The 27,128-nt window shown below is 33.9% G+C and overlaps 1 protein-coding gene across 1 annotated transcript in view; it reads right to left on the bottom strand.

Annotated features, from left to right (window-relative positions):
* Positions 1–27,128, bottom strand: part of Baz2b (bromodomain adjacent to zinc finger domain, 2B) — a 269,690-nt gene that overhangs the window by 191,142 nt on the left and 51,420 nt on the right. The window contains exon 2 of the mRNA XM_013518703.1: positions 16,577–16,619. The gene's annotated coding sequence lies outside the window, so the exon portion shown is untranslated. The remainder of the gene's footprint in view (positions 1–16,576; positions 16,620–27,128) is intronic.

The following is a 27,128-nucleotide window of genomic DNA, read 5'->3' as shown; positions in this document are numbered from 1 at the left end:
TAAAGTTCATGTTCTACTGAATGGGTATTGCTTTGTACTACTAGAAAAGGTAAAAACTGTAATGGAATCATGACAAACCAGTACCTGTGTATAGTAACATAACAACATGATGCTTTTTACCCTGTACTTAGAAATTCAGCTTTCTCAGATACCTCTTATTTATTTGGCTATGCAGCTGGAAATCATAAACTTTTTTAAAATACATTTTTATTACTGCAACATGTGTTTTTGTGTATGTGAAGTTAAGACGTTGAGCCCAGGGCTTCGTGCCTGCTAGGTAACTGCTCTAGCACTGAGTGACACTGCCAGCCCTGTAAGCCTTTTGATGACACATGCCTACCTCTATTCTCCCTGCTCACAGTATTCCAGTCTCACTGGCATTGTATTCTCTGTTTTCTCAGGTACTGCTCGCTCCTACTGATTCATTACAAGTGTGTCACTTTATCAGGAAGATCATATATAGAAAGAGATATATAGATATATATATCATGTAGATATACAGACAGATCTATATCTAAACAAATATATAAATTTATATCTGTAGATATATATCCATGTGCTCTCTATATAGATATTCTCCCATATGCAGGATAATATTTTCCTTCTCCACTACTTTAAAATTCTTATTAATATTTGAGAATATTTATGTATATGTTTACTTTTTTTCTCCCACTAAAAAGTGAATGTACAACAGAAGCAACTTTGTCCTACTGACTACAATATCCCACCACCAGACCAGTAGTGGCAAACTCATGGCAGGCAGGCCGCAGCAGACTGCCACTGAGAGCTCTAAAAGGTTCGCTATCACTGATCTAGACAGTTGAAGCACAGAAGTCACCAGTCTGTATATATTTGTTGAATGAATAAATACAAGTATAAGCAACTGAACGTGAGCACACAACAGTGATTAAATGAATAAAACACACAATTCCTACCTGGGAAATTTTTGTCAAGCAAAAATTTCTTTGAGAGCGAACAACTCTGCATTTCATATCTTGCTTCATGTCTTTTCCATTACTATCAATATCATAACTGAGGTGTACAAAAATAAAAACAAATAAGGCAGAGATTGAAAATATGTAAATGGGCTTCAAAATATCTCATAAAATTACCTCAGGACAAACACCATGTCTTAGTTTTCTGCTGTTAGAATAGAATAGTACAGACTGAGTGAATTATAAGCAGAGTGAGTTTACTTGGCTCATGGTTCAGAAGGCTGGGAAGGACATGATTAACGGGCTGCATCGTGCGGAAGCCTTCTTGCTGCATCATAACACAGTGGAAGGCATCACGGGTGTGGTGGTTAGGGTGGCGTGTTGACTCAGCTTTGGGATTCACCTGAGAAATTATTAGAGCACCCTTCCAGGGGTACTCGGATGGGTCATGGAGGAGGCATATCCTTGGGGTAGGGGTCTAGGTCAGGTCCTATCCCCTTCCTCTCTGCCACTAATCCCCTGCTCTGCTTCATGGCTGCCATAAACTATTTTGGCTCTGCCACACCTTTCTATCATGATGTTTCTGCCCTGGATCCAATAGACTGTGGCAGGGTCCTCCTAAAACATGAACCACATTAACACACTCCTGCCAGTCTGAACCACAGGCAGACACCACCACAGCATCGTAGGGGTGGGGACACTCACATCGTTTGGAGTTCACATGCTGCCGTAGATTTCCTAGGTGATGGACACGAAGATACAGGGTTTAATATTTGCCTTGCTGGGTTTCATTTTTGCTTTGGTCGCACCGCTTCCTGTCCCCCTATTTCTCCCTTTTGGAATAATAATGTTTTTCTTGTGCCAATTGTATACTCAAAGTGTTTAACTTTCTTTTCATTTTTACAGTGGCTCACAGCTAAGTTTGCCTTATCTCTCCGAGCAGAATTTGGACTTGGACTTTTCAGTAATGCTGAAACTGTTAGACTTTGGCAACTCTTAGAGATAGACTAAATGCATTTTGCATAAAGGGATGTGCATGAATCTTTTGGGGGCCAAGGGTGAATGTTATGATTTACATCTAGACGCCCCGCCTTAGTGTCATAGGTATAGCACTCATAGGTGGGGCTTGTGGGAGTGACTGGATTATGGGTGTGCAGCACTGGATCACAGGTATGTGATACTGAATTAGTCCATGGATTAGCCTAGTTCTGCGTGTGGATGATGCACTTACTGTGGAAAGGGAAGACCCACCCTAGATGTAGGTATAGCCATCCAATAGGCTTGTAGCCTGGATGGAATAAAAAGGGAGAAAAGAAAGTCTTGTTGTTTCCTGCCTGCTATGCCACAAGCTCTTTCTCTTTGGTTATGCTGCCCTGTCTTGGAGCCTGTTGACTATTGGCTGAAACCTCTCAAACTGTGAACCAAAGTAAACTCCTCCTCCTTTAACTTGTGTATGTCAAGTATTTTGTTCCAGCAATAAGAAAGTAACTCACATGTATACTAAAGTCTCTCTCTTTTTTTAGTCTCTTGAACACAAGTTAGCTTTATATTCTTTGAGTGTGCTGTAGCAGAAACGTCATGGCCTTTAGTTAGTTAGATAAATATGAATTAGAAGTACAGTTATGACCCTTTCTAATTATGTCACCTTGGAGTAGTCACTTAATAAGGCTAATATAATGACACTTGGAAACTGTCCCACATAATTAACCTTCATCTTAGTTCTACCTTAGAGGGCAGGAATTAAAAAGTAAACAAAATTATAAAAGCAGAACCAATATATCACTGTTTTAATGGGTACTATTGAACACTATACGATCATCCATTTATTGAAAAGCAACAGGTTATAAGCAAAGCTAACAAAATTAATATAATTGTGACTACATTTGCAATAGGTAAAATCATATCCCTTCAACATAAGAAGTATTCAGTAATCATCTATTAAAATAATAACCTCAAGCCTATAACTTCTTACACATTTGTAAAAATTAAGTGGTACAAATGTTAAGTGTTCTCAGGACATGCCTGACATATCCTTGCCTTTACAGTGCTATAAGTCTTAATTAAAATTGGGTTATTGGGGGATAGGGATACAGATCAGTGGTAGAATGTGTGCTTAGAATGAGTAAGACCCAAGGTTCAATCCCTAGCATGAAACAAATAAACAAACAAACAAATGGGTTATCAAAAATTTAAACATACTTGAAACATTTGTTGTTGCTTTTAGGACAGAAAAAAAGTTTTCATTTTGGTCTAATATTATCTGTATCTTCTGGTTATTTAACTTAAATTATAATGCTTTCTCCGTATTTCAGTCACGTTGGCTTTTTATTCTTTGCCTCAATGTGCTGTTTGTCTTCCTATTTATCTATGTAGTTAATTCACCAAAGTTTTTTTTTTTTTTTTTTTTTCTTCAGATGACTAAAGGTTACCACCTAGGGTTCTTTCATTTCAGCTTGAAGAACTCTCATTAGCATTTCTTATAAGGCAGATTTCCTAGTAAATTCCCTATCTAAAATATGCTCAAAGAACTAAAGGAAATCAAAGATGAAGAATGAAAAGAAACCAGAAAACAATGCATGAATAAAACAGAATATCAGTAGAGAAAGAAAGCTTCAAAAAGAGGAACATAGAAATTCTGGTGCTAAAATACTACAGGAACTAAATGGGAACTCACTAGAGAAATTAACAGCAGATGTAAGCAGGCAGAAAAAACAAACTAGTAAACTTTGAGATAGGCCAACTGAAGTTATCTAATGTGAGGAACAAAAAGAAAACAGAATACAGAAAAATGAACAGAACCTATGGAACCTGAAAGAAACTATCAAGTGAACCAGCATATTCATTATGGGTGTGCAAAATTGAGACAGTAGCAAAATGAGCAGAAACAATATTTTAAGAAATTTTGTCTGAAAATTTCCCAAATTTGAGGAGAAACCTGACTTTACATATCCAACAAAATCAACCAACTCCATGCAGGATAAATCCAGAGAGATTTATACCAAATCACATTATAATTAACTGTTGAAAACAAGAGAATCATAAAAGCAATGGGAGAAGCAATTTAGGCACAAGGGATCTCCAGCAAGATTAAATAAGCCAATTTCTCACCCAAATGCATAGAAGCCAGAAAACAGTGGAGGACATATTTAAAGTATTAAAAACAAATAACACACCCCAAACCCACCTTCCATCCAAGAATTCTATACCTGGCAAAACTATATTTGTCAATGAAGGAAAAACTGAGGCACTGCCAGATTAGTGAAATAAGTGAGATTAATATTGAAAGCACTAAGCACCATGATAGGGAGGAAGAGATATAATAATATTGATAATAATAATAATAACAATGACAAGAATCTATGTCAAATTTCTGGGATTGAGTCCTGAACTTCATTGATGGTTCTATAACCTTGGGAAAACTGCTAAACTTCTTTATTTTCCCACTTGTTGAATAAAAGTAATGGTGCTTCCTCCTTATGAAGTTGGTAAAAGCCATAAACTCATGAAAGGGTGCCTGACACATAATTAAGGGCTCAAATGTTTACTATACTTTTTACCATTATTATTATTATTGTCATCATCACGATTTTATGGAAGTTCTCAAAATGTTAGTTTTTCTTTTCTTAAATTTCCAATATTTCTGTGAAATACTGCATATATACTGAGGAAACATGAAGAAATAATGAACGTTTGTAGGAGAAATATGGATTAGTAAAATCATGAAAATTTACTGTATGTATGGTAATGGTAGTATGTTTAATGTTCTGTTACTTCTTTTAATAAATCCTCTTCTATCAGAGGTGCTGAGTTAAAAACAACAAGCAGAAATGTTTGGGATTTTTCTTCAAGATTATCTCTTGCAAAAAGATGGACATCATTTTATGGTACAGATTTATGCCTTTATAAGAACAAACAACTAAAAATTATTGCATATATAAAATAATTTAAAACAAACCATCAATACCAAATATATATAAACATGTCTTATAATATTATAAAATAGGTTTGTTTGTTTGAAACTGAACTAAATAAGAACCATACACTGGAATTGGCTCATACGACTGTCATAATAAATAATCCTCAAATGCTCCTGTCTCACCCAGTGCCCATTATTTATTTTTTACTTAATATTTCTTGTGTGTGGGCATGCATGTGCGCTAGAGACTCAACTCAGGGCTTAGTGCATATAAGCATACACCCTACCATTGGATGATACCCCTGGCCCCTTCCCTTAATATTTTTAAATGAAAAAACTAAGTCCTGATTGATATTCTCAAGTGTCATTTATCATGTTCTTCTATCCTTTCATTTCTTTTAATTCATGTTTGATCCTTACAGTTTTTTTGCTTTTTTGTTTTTGGTTTCTTTTCTTGCTTTGCTTGGTGGTGGTTATGTATACTTCGGTTAACAAAGACAAACCATATTTCTTAGGTAAAAGAGGAATAACAATAGTGTTTAACTCAAAGTTAAGAGGGTTAAATGAGTTATTACAGGTCAAATGTTTAAACTGGTACCTGGCAAACAGTAAGTACTATATGAACATTAGCTTTTATTATATTGCATGCAGAGAATCAATAGGATTTGATATCAGATTAGATGTTTTTCATGAAGCAGCTGAAAATAACTAATGTATTTACTTGAGAAGCTGAATAGATGTTGGTATCGTTGACTGACAGAAAGAATGTATAAAGAAGAAAAAGGTTGGGAAAATTAGAAGAAAATGAGTTAAAGTTTACATGTATTGAGAAGATTGTCTGTGGAAGAGTCAGATACTAATGGCATACAGAGAGCTGAAATTAGAAGTTCTACATTTAAAAGATGGGGGCTGAAAATAAAGAACAGATGCTGGGAGGAAAGGTCATAGTTGTCAAAACAAAACAAAACAAAACAATCCTGCAAGACCCTCTGAAGAATGCACCGACACTGGATGAGGAAAGGTAGAAACACTTTTAAAAAGGCAAATGTATGAAAAAAGACATGCAGGCAAAAATCATCATTTATGTGCGTGGCTAAGAGTGCTCTCACTATAAAAAGATGTGTATTGACAAATAGAAGGGAATAAACTTATGTAAATAGGACAAGGTAATTAAATTTAAGGTATGAAATAAGACATTGAAGAAGTTAGCAAGACAACTAAACTATTATTTATGTTGTGGAAACATGATACAAGAGTCATAACAATTTGAGAAGTAGAAAAGTCCACTTGTTATGTTATCCTAGAAGGTTTTCATTTACCCAGTTTTACTTCCACTTCAATTAAAAGTTAACTAGGCACAGTGGCTAAATGGAAGAATAAAGCCCGGGATGACAGCACATCTATTTACAATATGGCTTTTGGAATATTTCAACACACTCTGAGATCTACTGCTTAGGGGAAAAAGACTACTTTCAAAATAGGACTGTTTCTCTTAGTTCATTAAAAAGAAAGTTTTGTGCTATTATTGTATAAACAAGATATCATGCCTATATTTTCTACTCTGAATAACTACCAGGAAGACAACAATACACATGTATCAACTATTGTAACTGTTCTAATAATCTGTTTTGAAACTCAGTTTCATTGTTATGTTTATCTTTTTTTAAAAGGAAAGAACAACTGGAATGAGAGAAAGGAGAAAACAAAGAAGGGAAATATAGGTATATTATATTTGTATTATATTTTTATATATTATATATTTATATAATACATATGGTATTAGTTATCTTGTATGTATATATTGTACTACTAATTTCTACTGGTTTATTGAAAGGAACTGTTAATGGTTAATTGTTTGATCAATCTTGCAAACCTATATCTGGTTATCTGAGAAACTACTTTGAAGATAACAATATGTAATATAACAACCATTGTTAATTTCCTATCATCTTGCATCATTTTCAAGGAGAGTGCTAATCTTCCCTCCTTTCATACAACACTATAACAGGAGGTTGGAAAAGTTTGATTCCAACTCTCAGACATGACTTTGAACCTATCTTGAAGGATTCAAGACTTAGTAGAGGAAGTAACTGTAAATGTGACAGAAATATCAAAAAAAGCAAAATCAGGAGACTGAATATGTGACTGAATTGCTGAAATTTCATAATAAAGTTTTAATGGATGAGGTAAAGTTACTCCTGGTGAAGACATTGTTAACAATATTAAAATGACAACAAAGGATTTCAAATAATACATAAACTTAGTTGATAACAGAATGGCAGGATTTGAAAGAACTGACTCCCCTTTTGAAAGAATTTCTATGGGTAAAATGATCAAACTGTGTCAAATGCTACAGAGAAACCTTTTGTGAAAGGAAGAGTCAATTGATACTTCAAGTTTCAATGTTTTCTTACTTTAAGAAGTTGCCATGGCCATCCTAACCTTCATCAAATTACCACTTTAATCAGTAAGCAGCCATCAATATTGAGGCAAGACCCTCTAGCAGTAAAAGATTACAGTGTACCAAAAGTTCAGATGATTATTAGCATTTTGTAGCAATAAAGTTGTGTTTTGTTTTTTGACTCTGCCATACTGGGGATTGAACCCAGAGTCTCACACATACCAATTAAGTATTTTTAAATCAAGTTATGTATATTGTTTTAAGAGATAATTCTAGCCAGGGATATAGCTCAGCAGCACAGTGCCTGTCTGGCAAGTACGAGGTCATGAGTTCAATTCCTGGTATCAAAAATAAATAAATAAAGAGATAATTCTATTGGACACCTGGTAGACTCTGACATAATGTAAGCACAATTTTTATATGCATTGGGAAACTAAAGAGTTTGTGCAATTTGCTTCACTGCAATAATCACTTTATTTCCTTGCCTGGAGAAGAGAACCCACAATACCTATAAGACAGGTCTGTAGAGCTTAGCTTAGGAAAAAAACAACTTGATTATCTAATCAACATAATTCACACAACATTGTAAGTGATCAAAATTCTAGGAAATATTTAATTTTAAAAAGAAGCATTTATTAACATATGAATTTCAAATTGTGTATACAGTTCACTGGGTGCTATACTACATACCTACAATCCCAGCTACTCAGGAGGCTGAGGCAGGAGGATCACAGGTTTGAGGCACCCTGGGCAAATTAGTGAGACCCTTTCTCCAAAAAAAAAAAAAGGAAGAAGACTGGGGATGTAGTTCACTGATAGAGTACACCTGGGTTTAATCCCAAGTATCTCCTCCTCTTCCACATATATATATATAGTACCTATGTGGTAGAGCACTGCCTAGTATGTGCAAGGCCCTAGGGGTTCAATATCTACCAGTGCAAGAATAAACAAAAAAAAATGAAATTTTATATATATATATATACTCTCTTTGTGTATGTGTTGTCTATATGTATACTCATTTTAGCTTAGTCTAACAGATTATCAACACAGTAAGGAGGCAAAAATGTCACTGATTCCCTTTACATAATAATACACAAACACAGGTAAGATTATTGCACAAATATCAGCTGGACCACTACTAGATACAAGGTGTTGTGACACATCCTAACAGGACCACACAGAGGAATAAAACATAATCCATGTTTCTACTAGATTATGAAGAGTTCACAATTGAGTACAGGAAATAGCTGAACACAACTCATTATATAAGACATCTAAAAGCCTTATAATAATGTTTCTGAAATTCAAGTTACAGATGAATCCTTTGTGAAGGGAGTAGAAAAGCATGCCTGCCTTGACCACTGAAATATAGAAAAAGACTATAAATAGGGATAAACTCTTCCTTTTGCTTCCACATCTTATTCAAGTATAAACAAATTTACAAATATGGACATAAAAGCCACAAAATTAACATATTTCAATAAGCATCATATGATGGTTTTGTTAAAATGAATTATCACACTCAATATGAATATGATACTGACCACTACTTCTCTGTTACTTTTCAACTACATTTGGGTTTGACAGTCTTTCAGTCTGGTGTGCCATGAATGATTTAATACATCCACCATTTGTTTCTACTCAAACTAATACTTCAATTTAGCTCACTCTGATATCATTAGGCCCTCACTTGGTACATTTACATATCAAGTCTGTTTCACTCATTAGACTGACATAATATAGCCATACCACTGAAAATACCTGGCAGTAATTAGGTGTAAGGTTGGCATCATAGATGATCTAAGAATATGCTTCTATCAATATCTTATATTGATGTTGAAATTTTTTAATTCTTATAGAAGTCACTATAGGGAATATGTCTGCATACTCAGGCACAAAAACCCTAGTGTTGAAGAACACTGTTATAGCAGAAATAATAAGTACTAATAAGGCAGAAATGATTGAGAGATTAATTCTAATTTGGGGATCCAGAGATTTTATGAAGGTTATAACATCTGAAATTAATTGTGACATCTGAGTTTAGTGCTGTGTATATATTTTCTGAAATTTCCATTCCTTAAGGCTGACACTGATAATATAAAGCTACTAGAGTAAAAAATAAAATAATAAAAATATTTTTAAAAAATATTAAACAAAAATATTAAACAAAAATATTAAACAAAAAAGTAATGAAAAAACAAAATTCACAAGTTTTCTGGACAAAAGTTGAGGGGTTTCTTTTGAGGAAAGAAGAAATCAGGGAATATAATCCCAAGCATTAGATAATCTTTTGAGGAAAGAAGAAATCAGAGAATATAATCACAAGCATTAGACAAGGTGGTTTGCATACTGCAAAGTTTATATGTATTGTCCCGTATCATGATAGAAAAATGCCTTTTGATGTACAGTGTCTAACACCCATTTTCTCATCTCTAAGCAACTTCTGTAGACCACACTTATATTTTATCTACTCCGAAACTAACATTTCTGTAATAGTACATCTCACTGTAGAAATGTCCAATCGTGTTCTACAAAGTCTGAGACAAGAAAAATTTACTAGCCCGTTTAAATTTTAAGTAACCTTATTTTTTCCTCTTAAGTATCTCATGCTTCTACAATTATTCCTAGAACTATTAGATTTTCTCTTTGCAAGATGAATATAGTAAATCAAGAGACTTAGAATTTTCTGATAAATAAAAAAGTATCATTAAATCAAATGACTGTAACGCTGCACATTTTGACATGCTCAAAAGTTTAACTTGAGCCTGTGCTGAATGCTATCATTTATATCTTCAGCCACTCCTATATAAAACACTATATGTGCTTTTAGTTTCAATAATTGTTAAATGTTAAAACAGTCAAGCTTTTCAGAGAGATGTAACTGGGTGAGTGCCATGTTTCTTTTACCTAATACATATTTAGGAATAATAGAAAATGGATCTATGTGAATTTTTCAAAATGGCTGCTACACATTAATTTTGAAGATACTATTTAAAATATTCAGACTTTAATAAATAAAGACATAGTTTATAACTGTATTATATGAAAATTTTAATATTTGGCATTTGTTAGTTTGAAAAAATACAGAAATTCCTATATAGACTTTTACTTCTGGCTTGATCACTGTTACTATAATTTCCAAAGATACTTTATCACTCTCCTTTGCTATTAGAAAAGTAGAAAAATAAAGGTCAGATAATACATAGTACTCTTGTTCTGGAAATGTTGACTTTTGTACTTTTCAAATAATGACTTAACTACCACTTAAAATAGACAGGGAAAGACACTTGACCTTTCCAAGTCTCAGTTTAGTCATCTGTAAAATGTAATAATATGTCTTCTAAAATCATTAAAGGTTCAAATAGTAAGACAACATCTTAAGCAGTGACTAAATAAATACTAACTTTGTTCCTCTCCTTCCTCTACACTTGTTATTAAAATATATTTATTAAAAATATTTAATGAAAAAACCATAGGTAATGTTAAAATTAGTAATATTAAAAGAATGAATCACTAGGTACCTAGCACTTACCAATCTTCTTCGTTTGTAAATCCCTACCAGACCTGACCTCTAGGCTCACTTCCACAAATTATACATTTCAACAATATTGGACTAAACTATCTTTAAATATATTTTGATTTGAAAGATAGAGTCTTTCACCAAATCTATATCCCTATTTCCCCTTCAGACTCTCTTCTAATTTGTACTTCAAAAATCTAACCCAGACATGTTCCTGTTCTGTAAAGGTTTCTCTGATTCCCTCTCCTAAACAGTGAATCATTCCCTTTTCTATTCTCCTAAAATGTAAGATGTCAAAAGTGACAGAATACTTCAAATAATGAAATGTAACTGAAATATAAAAAAATACATAAAAAAATTTTAAAAAGATATTTAACAAAGGCAGAAGGGCACAAATTTTCTCACACTATCTTGGTATATTCAAGGTAAGTTTGCTATGAATGATAAAGAGCACAAAAGTCAGTACTTCATATGAGACAGAATTTTATTGCTGTCATATCAAAGAAGTCCAGATGTAAATATGCCAGCCCAAGCAGGGTGACTTAATGAAGTTCTTAGGGACCTTCTATTGTAATGCCTTTCCCATTCTCTCAGTATATAGTTTCCACACATGTTCCAATGGTCAAACCGATATTTCAGTAGAAAGGCAGAAGGAAGAAAAAAGAGGGTGTATACCACTTCTTTTATGGCTACTTTCTAAATACTGCACACACTACTTCTGCTTATCTATCACTAGCCAAAACTCAGACACATGAGTACATCTACCTATAAAGGCAACTGGAATCATGTTTTTATTCCTAGTAGTGATATGCTGAAAGAAAAAATTAGGAGGAAATCAATATTAGGGGACAACTGCTATCACTGTCATATCTGCTTATACCCTCTCATGCTATATCCTACCTGACACTTTAAATTTATATTCTAACGCTGGTATTTCCAATAGTGGGTACACTGTAAGATTATATGATAATTATTTCTAAATCTCAAAAAATAGTTCTATTGATATTTATCTCTATAAAATGTAAGTAATACAAAAAAATTACCAAGGAGAGAAAATGAATTTTAATAAAAACAGAGAAGACTACCTTTATTTAAATGTTGCTTTGTGACAGAGTAAGTACATAGGAACACATTTAAAATGAATAAAAGTACATATAAACTCATGAACAAAATTGCATAAATACAATAAAAGGATTTGGGAAAAAAATCTAAGAAGAAAATTATATAAGTTGTTTTATCATGCACTCTAAAAATACTATTCAGAAATTTTTATCTCTATTTCTGATACAAGATCTCATTATATAGCTCAAGTGTGGCCCTGAATTCAGCAGGAAGCCCAGGGCGGTCTCAAACTGAAGATCCTCTGCTTCATGAGTCCTGGGATTATAGGTGTGTACCACCAAGCCTGCTTTAATCAAGTAAAATCTAATCACAAAACAGTAAAAATCTTAACATAATAAAGCAAAACCAAGTTATGCCCAAGTTCTCACATTATATCATTTTAGGCAAGTAATTTCACAAATGATGAGTATGACAGCCAAAATAATTTAATATGTGGCATCCTCTATATTAAGTGCTTTATGACCATTATTTTATTTTCCCAACATTCCTGAGACATAACTTTATCCCTACTTTTTGAGAAGAAAAACTAGATCTCAGGCTAAGATTACCTGACACAGATTACAACTGGTACATAAATACAAAAGCATACACTTGGGAGATTTTTCTTTTTCTTTTTTTTTAAATAGAAAGACTGAGACCAGATGGAGCCCTTTCTCCTGATGGGAGAAGGAAGAAGAAGGAGGAGGAGAAGAGAGGGCTCCAGTGGCTGCAGCATATCTACTTATATACTCAGGAGGTTGAATGTCATGTAAAACTCCTCCACATAATAGCTTATCCACATGGTTTGCCTTGAGTGCTCAGTGTTCATGAGGCTAGAGCAGCTTATTCAAGTCCATGTCCCTAACTCATAGGCATACTATTTCCCCTCACATTCTCTAGACCTTGGTTTTCTCAGCTGTCTTAAAAGGGAATGTAGTACAGTCTTATCAGCTTCATTCTGGCCTCTTAAGAAGTTGACATTCTAGTGAGGTGTGACACTCTTTCCCCAAATAAGACACTAGATCAACAGATCTAATTGGCCTCTTTGCTGGAACTTATATAAATCAGCAAAGTTATCCCTAATATATAGAATGCAGAAAGTAGAAATCCATTTACTAAAATTTGCACAAGGAAGGGCCACAATGTATATCATAAATATGGATGGTCTGGGAGATATCTTTGGTCTTTGCAGTTGCCCTTTGGTGTATCTATAATGGAGCCAGCCATAAAGTTATATGAATAAGAGGGAAGAAATATACTGAATATTATATTTAGATTTCATAATAATTCTTTAAATATATGTAATATATAATTTTATAGGTGGTGAAGATACTGAGGTACAAAGAGGCAGACTTGCTCAAAGTCACATACATAGTAAAGTGATATTAGTATTTGAATTCTATTTGGTTCTAAAAGTTATGGCTTAATTATGGATATCCATATAATACTGTCCTCATTTCAATTTTAATATAGGAAAACTAAAAGATATTGATTTAGCATTTTCAAGGGTATTTATGATTACCAATATCTGCTGAGTACAGTAGGAAGATGTATATTAAAATAAACATCAATATATAAGAAAATATATTCACCAGAAACACGGGATTGATAAAAATTCAGCATTACCAAACTATTAGGGAGAATCACTTTCAGTTAGGATGACCAAGGAAGCCCTCAGAGAGATGACTGAATGTGGACAAGACATTAGAGGGGAGGTTTGATTTCATCAGAAGAAAATTTTTAAAAGCATGGGGAAAAAAAAAGAATATTCTTGGTAAAAGTAATGATATGATTCTAACTATGAAGGCAAATGTATATTTGAGGTGGTTATGTCATCTACACTGAGTAAAATATAAGGTTTTTTTTTTAATATTAGGATGTATGGCTGGGACATATGTTGGGACCAAATTAAGGAAAGATCTTAAATCCAAATGAGAAAGTTAGGCTTTGATGTAATAGGAAACAGGAAGCCACCAAATAACTTCACATAGAAAAATAAATGGCTTAATAAGATTAAATTGACAATCATGTACAAGTTTCAATGGAATTGATGATGGTCAGAAAAAAGGATTTCTGTAGATTGTGACATAGAAGAAAAAAAATTTTTTTCTGATTGCTGAAATTTTTTGAGGAAAATATATATAATTACCTCGCAACCACAATATTCTACTCCTTTAGCTCTGCCACCTCTTTATACTAGCTTATGTATCTCTGACTAGGCTCTTGACCTCTCCATTTTCTCTGAGTGAACCAGCATCACCTCACTCCACACCCATAGTCAAAACTTGAGCTTCTCTACCTTCTCTTCTTCACTCAAGAAGCTGGAGAAAGCCTCATAACCCTGACATTATTACAAAGAAAAGATCGCTTATAAACCTCTCGAATGAACAATTCCTAGTCTTCAACTTACTGTACATATAACATTGAATATCACCTCGCTTCCTTAAATTCTTGGATTTAGAAGTTGCAACTAAATAATTTAATATCACTCCAAAAATAAACTGTGGAAGTCAACATTTTAAAATTGAAGCAAACATCAAAAACCATTCCACCAATGCTGATTTTTCCCCCTACACTGGCGATTTAACCCAGGGCTTTATGAATGCTAGGAAAGTAGCTCCCACTGAGCTACATTCCCAACACTGAATGCTAATTTTAATTTCTTTGTTAAGCACTATGTGCTAAACAAAAGGTCACTAAAGAAATATGTTATTTTGTCACAAAATATTCAGTTAAGGCAATAAAGTTTTTAGTAAGGAAAAACAAAGAGCTGGTCATGATGTTACAGCCTGTAATCCCCCACTCTAGGAGATTGAAGCAGGAGGATCCCATGTTCAAACTCAGGCTGAGAAACTCAACAATTTAGCAAGAAATCTGCTCAAAAAAAAAAAAAAAAAAAAGAACGAAAGAAAGAAAGAAAAGGAAAAGAAAAAAGAAACAAAGAAGAAAAAAAGAAGAAAGTGGGAATGGGGTGGGGCTAGAGATACAGCTCAGTTTAAAGGTCCTGGATTAAATCCTGGTATTATCAAAAAAAAAAAAAAATCAGAAAAAAAGGATGGGGGAGGAGAAGAGCGAAGAAACAGGGAAGATAAGGGTGAAGGAGAGAGACAGAGACAGAGAAAGAAGGAGAAGCAGGAAGCAGAAGAAGAGGGGAAGGGAGAGGAGGGGACGGATGGGAGAGAAGAAGAAAAGTAGAAAAAAGAATAAAGGGTTAGAGGTACTGTATAAAATTCAGAGGCAAAACACCTGACTAGTATGTGAGAGTCAGTCTCTAACACTGTGAAAGTAAGAAAGTAAGAAGGAAGGAACAGAGGGAGGGAGGGACACGGGGAGGAAGGGAGAAAGAGCAAGAGCGAGAAGAACAGACAGAAACTGTGAGCAAGCACGATACAAATGTCAAATACTCCCTCAGAAAAGTTAATGAACATCCCACATACAGCAGAAAGTGATTGTAATAAAGTCTCTAAAAATAGAGTAAGCAAGGCTTGGTGGTGCACACCTGCAATCCCAGCTACACCGGAAGCTGAGGCAGGAGGCTTATAAGTTTGAGGCCAGCCTAGACAACTCAGCAAGAGCCTGTCTCAAAATAAAAAGAGACTGGAATACAGCTTTTTGCAAAGGCCCGAGATTCAATCTCTGGTAACAAACAAACAAACAAACACACACCCACAGTAAGAGATACCTCTAATCTCTGAAAAATATTAAACTTAACAATTAAAAGTTTTCAAACAAAATATCTATACATAGATTTACATTTCTGATAATTATTGCTTCTATACTAATGAACAATAAACAGGGTTAAAGTAGGTTCACTGAGTAAGAAATTTACTCAAAAACTTGTACCTCTGTTCCTTCAGAGGATTTTCCAAAATGCTGTAAATCTTATAACTATAGTTTAGATTTTGCTAGTTAGAATTTTATAATAGGGCTGGGGGCATAGCTCAGTGGTAGAGTGTTATTTATTATGCACAAGTCCTGTGTTCAATCCCCCGCATCCAAAAGACCAAAAAATTATGATAATATGGATGTAGATTAAAAATTTATTTTCAGGTAACAAGCTTCCCAATACACAATAGAAATGAATGCTTTAAATAAAATTAATGAGGAAAACTATCAGCTACTTAAGAGAACTATCCTTTTTCAAACAACTCTGGAACACTATAAATTACTTCAACACCAATAAAAATGTTCAGCAAGAAGTCCAGCAATTCTTTTTCGAGACAGGGTCTCACTATGTAGCCCAGACTGGCCATCCTCCAGTCTCAGCCTCCCAAGTTCTGGGATTACAGGCAGGCACCACTACACCTGGTCCCAAGAATTCCTTTAAGGCTATGTTTTCGTAACTGTTCCTTAATAACTCCTGAGATATTTTTCCTAATATGGAGTGAGTCATCTTAAATTTTTTCCATTTTTTAGTAAAAATAAAAACTAAAAAAAGATAATAGAGTATGACTCATAGTGAAATATAAGTAGGCATGTAATTTTAGTTATGAATTTAAAGTTCTTTTTATTTTAAATATTTTTTTAAAACCTTAAAGTAAAAAAATATTTAAATAATTAGCTAGAAGAATGAAATATGACTCATTGAAAATGTAAACATTCAGCTGGCTGAAGGAAACAATAATACAGTAACTTTAAGTTATAAATTTTTTTTAACTCAATTCAAATCAACTTTAAAAGCTGAACTATTATTTTGGTCTTACTGTGATCAGTGTGGTCAATCTTGTGACATCACTGTTGAGAAACCTGCAACAGGAAACAGAATTAGCAATCAGCTGAGTCATACATTTGAGTGAGTAATTTGAGAAAACTACAGAGAATATTTCAAACTTTATTCTGTCTTGATAACATCTGTCATATTTTAGTTAAAGTGCCAGGAAACAAACAATTGGCATGACATAAATAATTATAAAAGCCCTGTATTTTATTCATAGGTTAGTGTTTATTATATTATGGTGGATTATGTTTATAATCAGCAACATCCTGGGGTTAACATAACACATTGAAAAACAAACTATAGGATATCTGAGTTACAAGTTTTATTTTAAAATACTAATAAGAAATCAATGTGTCTCACAAATGGCAGACTAGCATTGTTTATAGATTCTTTTCTCTCTGTGATTAGCAGCTCAATTTAGAATCAAAATGTCATTTACCTCATATAGGAGAAATTACCACATGCTAATCTTTATGAATACTGACAAAGTTATAAAACATAAAAAAAGATCATTGGGCAGGATCCAGTGTAAACTATAAACCCAAAGGAATTTATAAATTATTTCCCAAGGCTGGGCATGGTGGTACATGCCAGTAATCCAAGTACTTAGGAGTCGATGACACCCTGGGCTATATTGTGAGTTCAAGGCCAGTTTGAACTGCAAAGCAAGACCCTGTATCAGAAAACCAAGAATAATAATAATAACAATATAAAAATAACTTCCTAAAATATTAGTGACTCCCTTTTTATCCTTGTAAAATCTTACCTTTTCAAAATTTCTTTATTAACAAGGCCCAATTTAAGATGAACTCTTAAATATTTAGTGTTAAAATGTAACACACTATCACAGTTCATAATGCACTTTCATATGTTATTTCAACACAATAATTCCTTCAAAGAATTCAGAAGGAAATATTTCTTATTACAAACTCCAGGAAAAGACTATTTAGGATATACAACACAGAAATGAATTTTTCTTGGTTTCTTTTGTATTCCATACCTTCCACCCAATCCATTCTGTCACTATCCTTTCTTACTCTGTCCTTAATTCAAAAATACATTTATTACTGCTAGTTACCTTACTAGCGAAAGATATTGCTTTCCTATGCTATCATTATAGTCTACTTTTTTTTTTTTTTTCCAGTGCTGGAAGTTGAACCCAGGACCTTTGCTCTGAGCTACATCCCAGCTTTATTTTTTGAGACAGCATCCTATTAGGTCACTAAAGTACTCAGGTGGTCACACTAAATCACTAAATTGCAATCCTCTTGCCTCAGCCTCCCAGGATGATGGTATTATAGGTATATACCATCATGCTTTGTTTCCTACTACTATTCTTACTACAGTACAAGATAAATCATATCACATCACTCCCTTACTCAAAACTGCACAATAGCATTTTGTTCTATATTTTACTTATGTTTTTACAGTGCTGGGGCTAGAAGCTATGGCTTCACACATAGTAAGTAAGTCTTCCACCACTGAACTACATTTCCAGTCCTCAAAACTTCACCATGGTTTTACCACCACTTAGAATAAACCCCACAATACAGTACTTACCATGGCTTATTAGGCCCTCTGTTACCTGGATCTCTGACTACATACCCAGCTCCTCTCTCTCTCTTATCTGTGCATCAATCAAAATGACATTTTTGATAATCCTTAAACACACCAAATTTATCCCATTTCAGGGCCTTGACACTAACTGTTCATCTTCAGAAAACTAGTTTTCCTGCTCCAAGAGAGACTTAAAACAAATGCAACTTCCTCAGAGAGACCCTTCCTTACCATTAGGTACTGTTAGCTATAAGCTCTATAAAGGAAGACTGCAGGAATACTATGTAAGTACCTGAAACCCAATAACTGACTAGTATTTGCCTGTTGAATGAATTGAGTGAACAGGTATGTATGGAGTTTTTACTGCACCTAGAACTATACCCAGCAACAGACAATTCAAAATGTAACTAAAAATGCTTACAATAATTACCATTTACTTAAGAAAATAAGCTATAACAAATGGGTGTACATTTTTTAAATGCACAAAGAGTTTAGAAAGCTTCAAAAACAAAACAAGCAACAACAAAAAGCAAGGCAGGGGGTAGTGGGAAAGTCAGAGTGGTAAATTACTGATGTAAGGTATTAAGGGTCTGGATTGTTATAGTGAAGAATTGCAGAAGGAATAGGAAATCTCAGACATATGTCAAATGGAGAAACAGGAAGACTTCATGTGAGATTATCAGAAACAAAGACAGCAAAGAGTGAAAGATTAATCCAAGGTTCTCACTCAAACAATGAAGGAACCTATGGTGTGAGGGTGGGGTAATTTTTTATTTTTAACAGGTAGTAGGCCCAGTGATACTACAGGCCACTCAAATGGAGATGCTTCCACAAGCAGAAAGAAATTTTGAATAATCTAAGGTTCAAAATTCAGTCATATCAAACCAAGAGTGTGAAAAAGTTTAAGTTAATACAGAGAAAGAAGAGAAAATCCAGGGTTGGATATAAATAAAGTTCATGGGAAACAAAATAAGTAGCATCATAGGGTTTTTTAAGGCCAAGAGAAATGGAAAATACACTAATGAAACGCAAGTGAGGAAAGAGTTCCAAGTAGAAAAATGTGTTCAGCAGCTTTAAGTGATATAAAAAGGGGATGAGCCTGGAAACATTTTCTCTAAACAGTCCCACAAATCAGATTAGAAGGCAGCTATGTAAATAAAGCCTATTACTGTGCCTTCGGTATCCGAAGAACTGCCTTCAAGGAAATACTTGCAGAGCATTACACTGTCCATTTTATCAATTCAAGGAAACCTTCTAGCCATATGTGATGGCACATACCTGTAATCCCACCTACTTGGGGGCTGAGGCAGGAGGGTTACAAGTTTGAGACCAGTCTGAACAACTAACTCAGACTCTGTCTCTAAATTAAAAAAATTAAAAGGGCTGGGAATATTGGTCAGTGCTCCCAGGGTTCAATCCCCAGTATGGCAAGAGAAAATAGAAAAAAAAGTCCTGTGATGATAAAAAAGGCAGCTCAAGAGGTCTTGCGATAGACAAGAATATACTTTGCAAAGAACTCCATAATTCAAAAGAAATATTAAAATTATTATAGTCAGTCAAATAATATTCATAATTGAATAAAAACAGAAAAGAAAATATTCATTTTATTTTTTGAAAAAATATAAAATAATTTTAAGACTAAGTTATAGTTAGTAATATATACTTTACTTAAAATCCTAAAGCTCATTGCATAAAAAAATAGCAAAGGTGTTCCTTCCTTGTGGTAGCAATTTTTACATATAATTTACTAGGTACTTGTGATTGCATGAGGAAAATAAAATCTACATGAAATTGAAATGACTCTAGAGGATAACGCCAGACAATATTAAGGCCACTAATAAAAAATCCTAAGTGTCTTTTATAAGCAAAAGATAATTCTTTAAAATCATATCAAAACTAGAGAATATATTCAAATCACACATATAAAAAGTAACATAACATTTTATGAAAACATAATTCAACTACTATACCAGTTATGTGGTGCTCCTCTGAAAGTCACCACTTTAGCAGATATACACAGAGACTACTATATCTACCCTCAGGAGACACCAACAGATGTGGGAAGAGACTCTTAGGTCATGATATTCAATCCTAGGTATTTTTCCAGCAATTACCACTTACTACCTTTATTTTTGCTCTTACTCTGTCCCAAATCAGAGACATTCTTTTTAATGTAATCAATTTTAGTATTCTATACTTAGGTTTTAACCCTCACTTGACAACATTAAGTAAGTTTCCATATATACAAAGAAAGGATATTTATCTCTACCTAACTCATTGAAAAGATTCAGAGAAATAAATATCTGTTTTCTCACCAGACTGGTCTTTGATCTCACTGTGTAGCCTAAACTGGCCTCGAACTTCTGGAGATCCTCCTGACTCAGCATCCTCGATGCTGAGATTAGAGGCATGCATCCCACACCTGGCATATGTGATTGTAGAGAAAGTTCTTTTTTCCTTAGCCACCCTCTCCAAAATAACTCATTGTCAGTAGCACTACTTCAGGTAAAACCAGATAGCATTTTCATATTGACAATTTCCAAAAATCACTAAAATGTATCAATTCATAACCACTATCTTTTTGGCAAAAAACAAACAAACCTGGCATTCTCAAAATGTATCATACTCTTCATTTGTAAGTGTTGTCTGTACTGCACTAGGTAAGTAAAACTTCTCTAGAAAAGCTATAATTCCCATAAACTGACTCACAGAAATTTTAGACAAGAAAAACCTTATTACATGAAGTTTAGCTACAGCCCTGATAACAGCTTCATTGTTTTCTTGTTGATTAAAAACCATGCAAAGCGTAACTGTCTGTTAGACTTGGTAAAGTAAAAAAATAATTTTAAAAATACAGATAACTAGTACAACCACTACGGAAATGAGTACAAAGATTCCTCAAGACAGTAAAGATAGAGATTCTATCCAACTCCGCTTTCCCCTGCGTGGTATCTTCCTAGAAGAGTTAAAGACATCATGTTATAGCAATACGTGCATACCCATGTTCATAGCAGCACAGTGCATAATAGCTAAGTTTTAGAAGCAGCTATAGGTCCATCAATAGATGAGTGGACAAGGAAAACAGGGTATTTACACACAATGGAAGCACTACTCTACCATTATAATGGATAAACTTGAGCCATTTGTAGAAAAATGGATGCATCTTGAATCCATAATGTTAAGTAAAATAAGCCACACAAGTTTAAACATTGTATGGTTTCTCTTATGTGAGATATCCAAAGTATAAAATAAAATAGAGAACAAAATAAAAGACAGACAATAGGAAACAGGAAAATAGATCCTTTGCAAATGGGAAGGGCACCAAGAGACGCAGGAACAAGGAGAAGAGGGAGGCGAAAGGAACATAAAAAGGTTCAGGTGTGTCATGTACATGTACCAACTACCCACAATGAATGTATTTATATACAGTAAACATGTAGTAATAAAGAGCAGAGGGGGAGTACATACAAACTGCCTGTTTTTCCAAACTTTGCCACTTACATTCTTTCAACACTTCTCCAAATCCTGACTCATTCATAGGTTTCTACTTTAGAGCCATAATTGGGCATCTAGTAAAGAAAGAGGTAGTAGTGTGACCAACTGGTGTTGAAACATTCTTGAGATTATACCCAAAACTGAACTCATTACTTGGGTACAGTAATACAATGAAGTTTCATTTGAGAATTATATGTTGCTTCAGCTATCATGCCTTTATATCTCTAACTATAAATTCATTGGATAAGTTAATTCAATTGTAGCAACACACAGGCAGGGCTTTGGGTTATGCCTTTAGAACTTACTATTATCTAAATTAAAGCACATTATTTGAATCAAATTAGTATCTTAGTCCTACAAACAAATGTCAAATTAATAGACAATGTGCCTTAAAAAACTCATCTGAACAAGTTAGCAATCAAGTCAAACATAAACTCATTTTATAAAGTGTGTACCATACCAATGAACAAATGTTAGCTAAAACCAATTAACAAATGTTAGCTATCAGATAATTTATACATTTTTTTTCTAGTAATATTTTTCTACAAACATTTAGGAATATTAAATAATGATAACTGCTGTATGTTTTTGTTATTCCTCAGGACTCTTAGAATAATTTTATCATGAACAAGAAACCTAGTTTAATGATTTCAGGTATTCCAAGGAATTGCACAACCCTATTTTTCCCTTAGAATTCTGCCATATGTTCATCATGTACTTTTGGCAACCTATAAGGATTTTGGTTTGCTACACCATACTTACAACTTCACAGGAATAGTGTAAAGTTTAGCTAATTATACTTTTAAAAATTTTTGAGGTACACAGATGAAAGAGAGAGGTGTGAGGTTTACATACAATTAATTGCTATGTACTTGATGAAAAATGCCACATAAAAACATCTAATAACATGGATGAGCCTTAAAAACGCGGTGCTACATGAAGTAAGCCAAGTCACAAAAGACAAAATCATACTGTGATCCCACGTATATAAGGTACTAGTCACATTATACAGAAAGAAAGTAAAATGATGAGTGCCAGGGAGTGGGGTTTAATGGTTGCAGAGTTTCAGTTTTGGAAGATTCAAAACTTCTGAAGCTGGATGGTAATCAAGGTCGCACAACAATATGACTACAATAAATACACTTTAAAATAGCTAAACCTAAATTTAATGAAATCACGAGTGGCAAACTTAACTATGACAAAAAATTTAAGAAGTGTGAAAATAAATATAAATCACAAACCGAACTTAAAGCTTTCTCATTCTTCAAATCTTAGTGAAATCATACTTGTATTCATTCAGTCAGCAAATATTTATTAAGTAGGTTTGTTTATTTGTATTGGGGAATGAACCCAAGACCTCACACTGAGCTACATTCTCAGCCCTTTATATTTTTCATTTTGAGACAGGGTCTCACTAAGTTGCCCAGGGTAGGCTTGAACTTGCAATGTTTCTGCATTATTAGCCTCAGAATGCTGGGATGCCAAATGTGTACCACTATACCTGGCTTATTTAATTTTATTTATTTTTATCTTATGGTACAAAAGAGTGTACCCAGAGCCTCCATACTAAGATATATCTCCAGCTCTTTTTAAGTTTTTTGTTTGTTTGTTTTGTTTTGTTTTAGGTAGGGTCTTGCTAAGTTTCCCAGGCTAGGGTTGAACTTGTGAACCTCCTGCTTTCACCTCCTACAGTGGGGGGCTACAGATGTTTGCCACTATGATGGGATTTACTGAGTGCTTTCAACATGATAAGCACAGTGCTAGGCCTAAGAAGAAGGCAGTGAAGAAGATTAATCAAGAGTAATCACTGTTTTCACAGAATTTATATTCCAGTAGTGGAAATCTACAAAACAACCTAAAAGAAAAATGTCATGCCTCCTTATAGTGACTAAGAGCTACACCAAAAGGCAAGGAGATAGAGTAATGGCAATGATAACATCTCTGAGAAGAAAAGTGTTCTGAGAGCAGAATGAAGAAGAAATAATTAAGATAAAGAGAAATAGTAAGTGCGAAAGCCCTCAGATGAAAAGGTTTGCTGTTTGCAAAAAATGACCAGAAGGCCCAGGGCTGCTGCACAGTAAGCTAGAACACGGTGTAGGAGAACTAAGCACAGATCTTAGGAGGCCTAAAAGGCAACAGTAAGTAGTTAAAACGTTATTCCACATGTTTTGAAGCCATATGAGGTATTTTGACTAACAAAATAATGTCATCTGACTTTTGTTTTTAAAGAAAGACATGCTCGGGCCACTGTGTACAAATTAATTTTGGAGGTAGGGAGGAAGAAGAGAATCAAAACAGAGAGGCCAGTTGAGAGACTGTAGTAACTAACTCAAGTGGAAATAAGGCAACTCTTGTCATGGTAGCAACAGTGGTGGTAAGAAGTAATTGTAAGTTTGTTTGCTGACAGACCACAGAAAAGAAAGGACAGTATAATTAAGAATGAGTTTAGCATGCATGAAGGCCTGGGTTCAATCTACAGCATGAGAGGTTGAGGGGCTGGGGGTTGGAGATGGGATGCCTCCAAGGTCCTAAATGTACCAGCTGAAGATATTACCAACCACTGAGATGGAAAACACTGGTGTAGAAACAGATTTAAGAACAGTGTTAGTAGTGATAGAAGTAAGGAATCAAGTGTTTGGTTTTGGCAAAGTTACATACCAAAGTTTCAGGAAAGATAACATGATAAAGTGTGACAAATGCAGATGAGAAAACACTTCAGTTTCACTGATGCTCTATCAGTGGAGTTACAAGGACAAAACATGAATAGGGTTGTTAAAGTAGAAAAAGTAAGATGAGGATGTGTGGCATTTGAAGAAATCTTTGAATGTATTTTGTTATAAAGAATGGTAAAGAAATGGAACTGTAGCTGGAGGAGGAGTGGTATCTGGAAGAATTTTTGTACTAAAATGGGAGATAGTGCAGCACATGTATATGTTGATGAGATAATCTGAGAGAAAAAATGATGAAAAAGCAGAGCCAAGTTCATTATTACTAAGCATCTAATAAATGCATAAATCTGTCCCTACTGCTAGAAATGCAAAGATAATAAATAAATGGAAGACATATGACTAATTAAGGGGTTATATGGAAACTATTTTGAAAATCATGGGAGAAAATATCAAATAAAGATATTTAAATTTGGGGCTGGGGATTTAGCTCAGTGGCACAGCGCCTGCCTGGCAAGCGCAAGGTCGTGAGTTTGATTCCCAGTACTGGGAAAAAAACAAAACAAAACAAAGAACAAAAAACAAAAAAAAAAGATATTTAAATTAAAATTATTTAAATTGGATTAAAATTCTTATTAAAAATAATAGTATTTTATAATAGAGGCTGTTACGTTGAAGTATTATATAACGTTGATATAGGATATGAAAACAATTCCCTCCTAAACTTTATACATACAGATGCACCATACAAAAATAACACCACGCACAGCTTTTATTTGATTACACAGTGGGATTTAAAGAGAATCAATATCAGACAAAGAGTAATATTAGCAATTTAAAATAATGTCACTGTACTTTTTCTTTTCCCTTTTCTGCACTGACCTATTTCTACTTTTACATTTTCAGTGTCCCTCCTATACTGTAACTCATCAAGTACGCAAAACAGGAAGCCATTCCTATATCACATTTACATAGGTCTTCATGAACTCCAGAGTTCCCTTTCTTCGGTTTATTTCTATCATGTCTCCTGTGTTAATAAAAAAGTTAAGAATCTGAAAGTCATATAGACTATTGCCTAATTACATACCAGTGTAAATTTAGGTAAGTTATTCAAACACATTTACATTTTAAATTTTTCCTTCTAATTATAAACCTTTTACACCTAGTGTATCTTTATGTCTTGTCCTACTATAAAAAAGATGAAAGGTAAACTTACAAAAGCAAATAATATATAAAACAAAATGATAACTGAAGAAATTGAATGTGAAAATTAGATGAGGCCAAAACTAAGGTTGGTATCAAAAACACATGCCACAGACTGTAACCTGGGTAGCAACTGGAACAAAGAAGAAATAACAGCCATGTGCAGCTTTTACTTTTTATATCATTCACAGTATTCATAAGTGGAAATAATCCATTTTCTTGAAGAAAGCAGTGCTGTTTTTGTTATTGAGACCCAAGGAAATTTCTACTGAATTTAGAATAGTTCAAAAATATTCTAGCAATATATACAATTACGAGCTTTGTAGGATCATTTAATTTCTGTCAGAGATGGCCTACAGTATAATATTAAATTTTCATCCAGGGCTGGGGATTTAGCTCAGCAGCACAGCGCCTGCCTGGCAAGTGAGTTCGATTCCCGGTACTGGAAAAAAGACCAAAAAAAAAAAAAAAAAAATTTCATTCAATCTGATAATCTCTTCCTCTTGTTTGGGGTATATAGATCATTTACATTCACTATAATTATCATTACAGTTGGATTTAAATCTACCATCTTGCTAGTTATTTTTTATTTACATATAGTCCACATATGGTTTTTATTCCCTTTTTTTCTATTTCCTATCTTCCATTGGATTATTTATTTCTAAAGAAGAGGAAAGGTACAGAAAAAAAGACTCATTTTATAAAGCTAGTATAATTTTGAAAGCAAAATCAATTTCAGTTGCAAAATTCTAAATATACTGGTAAATCAAATCTAGCAGAACAGTAAAATACTGTTAACATGTCATGGTTAAGAAGGGTTTATTCAGAGAATGCAAGAGTGGATCTATTTCCAAAAAGTCATTAATGTTAATCATGACAAAATAAACAAAAAGGAAAAGAATTTATTATTCTCTCAGAAGTGAGGGGGAAAAGCCAGGCATGATAGCATAGCTAAAATCACACACTCTGGGAGGCTGAGACAGGAGGATTGCAAATTCAAGCCAAGCCTAGGAAACTTGGCCACTTAGTGATTTAAAAAAAAATTTAAAAGTAACAAATTGAAAAAATAAAAGCTTGGGGATGTAGCTCAGTGCAAAGACTTTAGGGCTGAATCGCTAGTACCAGAAAAAATTAAACAAAATTCAAAGAAGAAAATCAATTAAATTAAACTCTAAGTCATAATTTTAGAATGTTCTCCAATCTGAGGGAACAGTAGAAAGGTTTTTTTAACATAACAACATATTAATACTAACAAATGACAATTAAATTAAATTTAAGCATTTCCATCAGGATTAAGACAAAGTTGAGTGTTTATTGTCCTCATTTTTCTTCAGTAATAGACACATATAGGATTTCTGGGAAAAAACCCACTTGAAGTCCAGTCCACAATCAGCACCCAGTTACCTTAGCTAAGGCAATCTGCTTAAGCCTGGCCTACATTTCTAACATATAAAAGCCATGATATAATTGAAATAATTGTCATTTTAAGCCACCATGTTTTGTGTTATGGGAAAATATTAAAGATCAAGAACAAAAATGGAGAGCATAATCAATGCCTGAGGTCCTGGGTTCCAAAAGAGAGAAAGAGAGAAAGACAGAAAGAGAGAGAGAGAGAGA

Source organism: Chinchilla lanigera, unplaced genomic scaffold (assembly GCF_000276665.1).
Source record: "Chinchilla lanigera isolate Chin_1 unplaced genomic scaffold, ChiLan1.0 scaffold00048, whole genome shotgun sequence".
NCBI lineage: Eukaryota > Metazoa > Chordata > Mammalia > Rodentia > Chinchillidae > Chinchilla > Chinchilla lanigera.
This window is presented reverse-complemented; position numbering and strand designations above follow the sequence as displayed.